This window comes from Cydia amplana, chromosome 10 (assembly GCF_948474715.1).
Source record: "Cydia amplana chromosome 10, ilCydAmpl1.1, whole genome shotgun sequence".
NCBI lineage: Eukaryota > Metazoa > Arthropoda > Insecta > Lepidoptera > Tortricidae > Cydia > Cydia amplana.
The window spans coordinates 17,681,473-17,689,629 of record NC_086078.1 but is presented as its reverse complement, the minus strand read 5'-3'; positions in this window follow the sequence as shown (position 1 = coordinate 17,689,629).

Sequence of the window (8,157 nt, the reverse complement as noted above, 5' to 3'; positions counted from 1 at the left end):
ATAGTACAAAACAAATACATATTGCACACCTCAATAGAAAAAAACAACAGAAATTACCCAATGTACTATTATTACACTATCCTCCTAAGGCCCAAGGTCCTACCTATAGTACCTATTCAGTTCGATGTAATTTAAACCATGTTCAATTGGAAAGGAGTCGCTTTTGCTTTGTTTCGTTCAATTTTCAAACAACGCATAATCAACTCTATTTCCTACAGTTTAGGTTCAAATTTCAGTGGCAAATTTTGGATGTTTCGTTTGTATAGCTGGGCCTTGGGAGGCTATTATGTACATTTATTACAAAAGTAAAAGTTGTTCGAGCCAGGTATGATCGATTAGGCCGACCGACTGCGCCATTAGGAAAATTAGAGCCGTTATCGAATTAACACGGGAAAGGGCGCGCCCTTTTCATAAACAATAAAATAAGTACTTTACATGTTAATTGTATAATGCTATGTATGTATATCCTTTATATACAGTGTGGTCAGTGTGTAAATCCAATACGGGAAATAAATTAAACCATATATAAGTATAATTTATCCGTCTAATCATTAATTAAGAAGTTTTATTACGTTACACTTAATTATGACGTAGTAATTTTTTAACCTGTAATTAGGCCTGTGCCCAGCAGTGGGACATACGAGTATATAGGCTCAAATTATTATTATTATAATTATTATTTGTAGTTTAATCTTTAGCCACAAATACCCAAGAACACACAATAACCTTACATTCTCATAAAATAAAGGGCTAACAAAAGGCCATGTTGAACACAATAGAATAACATGAATGATAAACTAAGTGGCGTAACTTAGATCGCGTTATCGCGTAACGTATAATGAAATTTAACAAGTTATTGGATATTATCGTCCATTATGGTTAATAATTTAAACCTTCTGTCATTGTAATTGGAATATATAAATTAATTGTACGAAGAGAAATGTAGTAGATAATGTTAGTGTATTGGCTCATTCATTCAAATAAAGATTCAATATCTGGGAGACCGAGCTTTGCTCGGAAAACATATAAAAACTCGAAAATGCGCGTTTTCCCAGAGATAAAACCTAGATAGATCGATTTTTCTCCCCCAAAAACCCCCATATAGCAAATTTCATCGAAATCGTTAGAGCCGTTCCCGAGATCCCCGAAATATATATACATATAAATAAATAAATATATAAATAAATAAATATGCAAGAATTGCTCGTTTAAAGGTATTAGATAGATTGGTGTAAATAAGGTTGGTATTCTACCTGGCCCCACGTTGGGCGCCAATTAATAAATCATTTGTTTATATCATAAATCATAATTATAAATAATGCAGATGATTTAATTAAATGTACGGTTGGTTAGACTCGAATTACAGTTATCATGGTGGAAACTTTAGTCACATTAATAAAATGTAAATGAATTGCTATGACGCGGCGATAAGGTATGTCTGCGAATAATACCATCGCACGCTATGCCGGCCTCGTATAACTAAAATGTTGTATGAACATAGAACTTACTAGAATCTGTCTAAGCGAACTCTGTGCAATGTTGCAACTTGCGAATGATTGAAAATAAGGGTTAGCAAAAATACGTAGACCAGTGCCCTGTTTATCAAAAGCTTGTAACTTGTAATACAAGTGGAAGTCCCTTTTTGACAGCTTTCGTTAGAAAGGGACTTCCACTTGTATTACAAGTTACAAGCTTTTGATAAACAGGGCACAGGTACCTCAAATCAATGATACATAACTCAGGTTATAGGCGTTCCAAAATTTAAGCGCTTTTTTTTTTTTTTTTTTTATTAAAAATGGGCTTACTCATGGCCACAGACTAGCCGGGGCGAAGACGTGGCCTACGATGGAGCGAGTCTGCCCAGAAGGTGCCTGTTCACCCTTGATTTGAAGGTTGCCGGGTTATATGAGCTCGGAAATATAGACGCCGGCAAGGAATTCCATTCCTTGGCAGTGCGCATAAGGAAAGAGGAAGCAAAGCGCTTCGTGCGGATTCGTGGAATATCTACCAAGTAAGGATGGAAACCGGCCGTGCGTCTAAAAGTCCGATGGTAGAATGGGGACGGTGGAATAAGCTTACCTTTTACCTTGTGACAAATTGGACAAGTTGCCTTTAGTCGCACCTGGGCAAGCGAGAAATGTGCACGTGCTAACGAGCTCCCGCACACCGAAAGAGAAAGAAACGACCTTATGTTTAACAACGAGTGTGACAAAGATGGATGGAATGAGAAAATAAATCAAAAATAACAGATTTCTTCGTAGGCACAGAAATAAATATGGAAGTATTATTTGTGCTCCTCAAGTATGAGTTTATACTCTACCTATGGTTAATATCATATAATATCATTGCCTTAAATTCGTCTTTAGTTAAGTTATGTACTTCGCCTTCATTAGCATTAGGTAAATCATAATTCCGCTATAAATTGTATCATGGGATTCATGGGCGTACTCAAACTTTGGAATAAGTTTTATTATAATGTTCATAATAAAAAAGTTATAAGGCGAAGTAGATTATTGGTTGGTGTTTGTTGATACCATGCCAATGACACTAGCGGCGGTAGCACGGTCGCATTTTTATCGCTTGTCACTATACCTGTCACGTTCTAACAAGTATGTAATGCGAAAGTGACGGGCAAAGTGACAAGCGATAAAAATGGAACCATGCTGCGCCTAAAATATAGTCTCAAGAATTTAAACTACAGAGCGCAATACGAAACACCAAGAACTTAAACTGCCAAATAGTTCTAAAATAAAACGGATATTTTCAATCTAGCTATTCCAACTTTAAACTCGCAAAGTTTAAATGTTCTATTCTTGAACAAGAACTTTTACAAGCACTAACTCAGGACTTGTCACACTAAAGCACGAATGTTCAATACATACTTTAAATAAATGTGCAAGTTGAATTAGACCCTACCATAAAGAAATAAAGATCAAATTTGAATAGTAAAGTCTAGGTCTTAAGTTCACGTAAGCATTATGGAAATTAAAATGCTACTAAATGAATACTAATTTAAGTGCACTTTTCTGCATCGCGTGAGAAAGATTAATAGTTAGTTATAAGTAGTTAGTTAGGAGACTTTGTTGTTAGTTATGAAACGGTGTGGTGACACGAAACGGTTTTGTAAGGATTTGCGACCGTGTTCACGGTTTAGGGAATATTGTTTACGTTTATTTATGTTTGAAAAGGGAAAGTCCATTCAATATGATCTTATCGCTTTGGTGGTTAAAATGGATGGCTATTGTGGTGACAACTTGACAGACAAGTGAGATAAGAGAGACAAACGATATACGTATATTAGATAGTCCTACGAGGGCCAATTTTGATTCTGTTGTCGTTTTTTTCGTAATATTTGGATAAAATTTGGCTGGCTGGAAAAGCTTCTCATTCTGGGCGGAATATATATACGAAATCAAAATATGTATGTCATTTTCCGTTGCGTTACGAAAATACCATACGTTTTAGGACGTACAGTGAAATTGCGCTTATATTGTACAGAATAGGGAACTATCCATCAAAATTTTATCGAAATCTGACGAAAAAAATCGTCAACGAAATACCTACGAGACTAAACATCAGTTTTCACAATTTCGAACTTCAACTGTGTTTTTTAATTGTGTTAAAAATTGTGTCTTATAATTTAATTTTATTATTCTTTATATTCAGATTCTTCTGTCAGAAATTCAGCCATGTATATTTACCAACGTTACAACAAAAAATCCTTAGATCCAAGAAACACAATGAAAGCAAATCGCGTGCGTCTAGTGCCCTTATTTATCACGGGACCCTTCAACTTGCGTTTTAGGGCACGGCGGACTGATTGTGGCATGAGATACAAAATATGTGTTTTTCTTGGGGTGTTCTGTTTTGGTACTTTTCTGTTTATTAGAGATGATTATTTAGTTATCTTAAGTAAAATGATCTTAGCGCCACTTGCACCATTCCACTAACCCGGGGTTAACCGGTTAAACTTAGAGTTACCATGGTTACCAGTACAATTTGATACTGGGTTAACGGTTGAACTGCTTAACCCTGGGGTTAGTGGGATGGTGCAGGCACAGAATAACTAATAGTACTACCGGTGCAGGTGACGCTTTTAGATGGATAGGTAAATAATTACATAAGTACAACAAGCCAAGTATTTCATGTATTTTATATAAGGGTTCCGTAGCCAAAATGTCAAAAACGGAACCTGTATAGTTTCGTCATGTCCGTCTGCCTGTCCCCATGTAACAGCCATTTTACTCGGAAAGTATTAAGATATATAAGAGTGCCCTTATTTATCACGGGCCCTTCAACTTGTTTTAGGGCACGACGAACTGATTGCGGCCTGAGATACAAAGCATGTCGGGGAAGTGCGAGATATTTCTCCTCGGCGTGTTTTGTTTACTTTTCTGTTTACTTACAACAGATTTAACCTCCTAGCTAAGACCCCGTGTACAAATTTTTGTACATATTCCAAAAAATATTTAGAACTTTCATTGAGTAACTAAGGGTTCCAAATTCAAAAACAGAACAAATGCTTCTGGGTCTCAGGAGGTTAAGAAGGAAGGAATGGAATGTTCTATTTTCACCTTTTTTAGGGTTCCGTACCCAAAGGGTAAAACGGGACCCTATTACTAAGACTCCGCTGTCCGTCCGTCCGTCCGTCCGTCCGTCCGTCTGTCACCAGGCTGTGTCTCACGAACCGTGATAGCTAGACAGTTGAAATTTTCACAGATGATGTATTTCTGTTGCCGCTATAACAACAAATACTAAAAACAATAAAATAAAGAATTAAGTGGGGCTCCCATACAACAAACGTGATTTTTGACCGAAGTTAAGCAACGTCGGGGCGGGGTCAGTACTTGGATGGGTGACCGTTTTTTTGCTTGTTTTGCTCTATTTTTTGTTGATGGTGCGGAACCCTCCGTGCGCGAGTCCGACTCGCACTTGGCCGGTTTTTTACCCCCAACGTAAAAGTAGAGGCCGCTCTTGTTCACTAAAACCTTTAGCGACCAGCGCCATCTGACCTCGACCGGCTGCGTGTGCCATCTCTTATAAGGATCTGTAAATTACAACGCACACATGCACGGGCACATCAATATAGACACTTGCACAGGCCTAATTTCGGTATGGGTAATTGCCTTGTATGACCCAATAATATGTCAATATCCCAAGTACGAATACAAGTTATGATGATTTTTTTTAAGTGGTAAAATACACTGGCTCACTAGCACATGCTCTGCCAACTGAGTTACCAAGACCATACCCAAGGACAGCGAAAAAAAGTTCTTATCTTTAATAGCATCGTTCGTAGACGTTTCTGTTTCTGCTCAATATAATTAAAAAAAAATAGTTATACAAGTTTTATAATGATGTCTTGTGAATAGACACCGATCTTGTCGTCGCTTTGTTTACACCCCTCGGGGGGCAATGACCCGGGCTTTGTTTTGCTGAATCCCACTCGTGTTACTCTGAAAAACGTCCCCCTTCTGAAGACTGAAGCTTATAGCTTATCTAGTAAGCTTCCCCTAATATACTGCTCTACCACCAATCAGCCACTTTAAAAATTAAAATACAGCTTTGAAAACAAATCAAATTATTTATAAAATATTTGGATTTGTGTTTTTAAGGAGCCACAGTACTATTATAAATTATTAGAAACTATAAATAGATAACATATACTAAAGAAAAAGTGACCAAGCCTTCCGGTAGCCGAGGCCGGAATCGAACCGGCGTCTTCAGGTCACGAAGGTGACCATGTGGTCTATTAGCTAGACCAGCCCTAGTAGCACGGTCGCATTTTTATCATTTATCACCATGCCTGTCACGTTCTAACAAGTAGGTAAGTGCGAAAGTGACGGGCATAGTGATAGTGGATAAAAATGGATCCGTGCTGAGCCCGCAGCGGTCGGCAACCTTTTAGCAGCCAAGGGCCACATAGTAGTTAACGAGCGAAGTTGACGCGGGACGCACTTTGTTAATATTTATGATTATGACTTTCACTGATGTTTTTATTTATGATTATGACTTTATCTTTGACTGTCGTTTGTCAATATTACATACAAAATAGTCAGGGAGGCCGCAAGTGACAGGTTCACGGGCCGCGGGTGGCTACCGCTGAGCTAGACCATGCAATGGCAAAGTAGTAGTTAAGTATACATTCTAGACCCCTGGGAAAGCGCTAAGGTACTTCAGCTGACTGTACATGTACAACCAATTATAATAATGTTCTCTGTCCGACTGTACAGTTGGCATCTGCGAGCCTGTTTCGCAAATATGATCCCCAAACTTTATTGACTAAAGTTAGGAAGACGCATACTTCGCTCCTTCTACGGAAAAAGGTCGCATCTGCAAAAAAGTCTATGGATACAAAATAAACTTTAATATAAGGAGATAAGGTCTTTTATGGGCATTTAAGTTTATTTTCGCTTGTTACCTATACGTCTATTTAACTTAAAAACCGGCCTAGAGCGTTCTGTTGCCAAGAGATTTACTTACTATGAGGAGAAAATGCAGATAAGCTCTTTTTCAGTGAAAGATTAATTCAGGAAAGTTCTGTTAGGGAATGTTCTGGAGCTTCCGGCTTTTGGGTTCTTTATATTGTTTCGTTGTCAAATGTAAAGGGAATTTTTGGTATTTTTATCTTAACAATATATCTAGGACGTATCTTATTTCCATATAATATGCAACGCTAAGCTGCAATAATATGTTACTCTTCGTAAGCCGCAAAAAACATGTGACAGGATAAGATCTTGTCAGATACAAATAAGATCGTTTCAGATGTTTTTGCGGCCTTCGTTGTGTAACATATTACTGCGGGTGACTGTACACCATCATTTGAGATCACGACCACTCTTGCAAGTGTGCCGTGCCGACTAACGATAGAAAAATCTAAGAATAGAAAAAAAGAATAGAATAAAATAAAAATAAAAATAGAATAGAATAAAGAATATAGAGAGCGAGCGTTTGTTCGTGACATAAAAATATATAAAAGAAAAGGGTATAAGTTTGGTAGATAATATAAAATCTGTATGACCATAACCGAAGTAATGATAGACACGTTCTCGTATCAATATATCTGCATTTGAAGATTTTGAAGCCGTTCGCACATACGACCTTGTGATATTGAAGTGCCAGAAGGTCAAGATGGCGGCCGTTTTACTTCGCTCTCAGGCTGAAGGTGAAGAGGCACTAGAGGTTATTGGAGGTATATTGTTTCGGGACAAAGGTTGGGAATACGTTGCTTGGAATTAATCCCGAATGTTATATGAAAAAACTTTTGTATTAAGAGCTTATGGCTTCTTAATCTGTTTTATTATTCTTAGAAGGACGAAGATAGATGGAAGATATTGACGCTTTGCGTGACGAAGCGCGGAAAATATCTGTACAAGATACTATTGACCGAGCGAGCGAGAAGCGAGAGCTAAGCATGTACGTTTCAGCTGGAGCAAAAATGCTTTCGTATGTTTGGTTGTCTGGCTATCCTCATCTACAGCGGGCGCAGCATGGTTCCATTTTTATCTCCTGACACTATGCCCGTCACTTTCGCACTCTATTACACTTGTTAGAACGTGACAGGCATGGTGACAAGCGAAATGCGACCGTGCTACCGCCGCAGCGCAGGTCGCATTTAATTATCAACTGATTCTTATGAAATTTTGCGAATAGGAACGATAATTTTATATTTTATATGTCGAATCAGTTTTTTTTTTCAAATTTGAGGGTCCATATCCAGTGGCGGATTTAGGGGGTTAATCATTTGACGAGAAACGCGAAGTGTCAAAAATCTCAGCTGTTTGAAATCAAATCCAGATTGATTCGTGTAACCTTTTACGTTGATTTACTGAGAGCTATTATTTTCAAAGTTGAACCTAGCTACATTCCATCAGGTAATTTAGTTTAATGTACACAGCTTCAAACCCATTTTGTTTTCCTAACTAGTGGACAAAAGCCTTAACAGCTAACCCGACCGTCTATAAAGGCACTTCCCTAAATCAAAGCAAACTTATACTTTACTAATAAAATGTCACATCTGAAACTACCCTTGTAACGAAATTTTATAGCACGGTTATGACGTTAAAAGTCGTAAATGTGTATGTAGATACGCCTTTTTGACCTAGAATAGTATATCTGTAACCGTAGACCTTTTCTAAAAGCGACATCTATAAATGT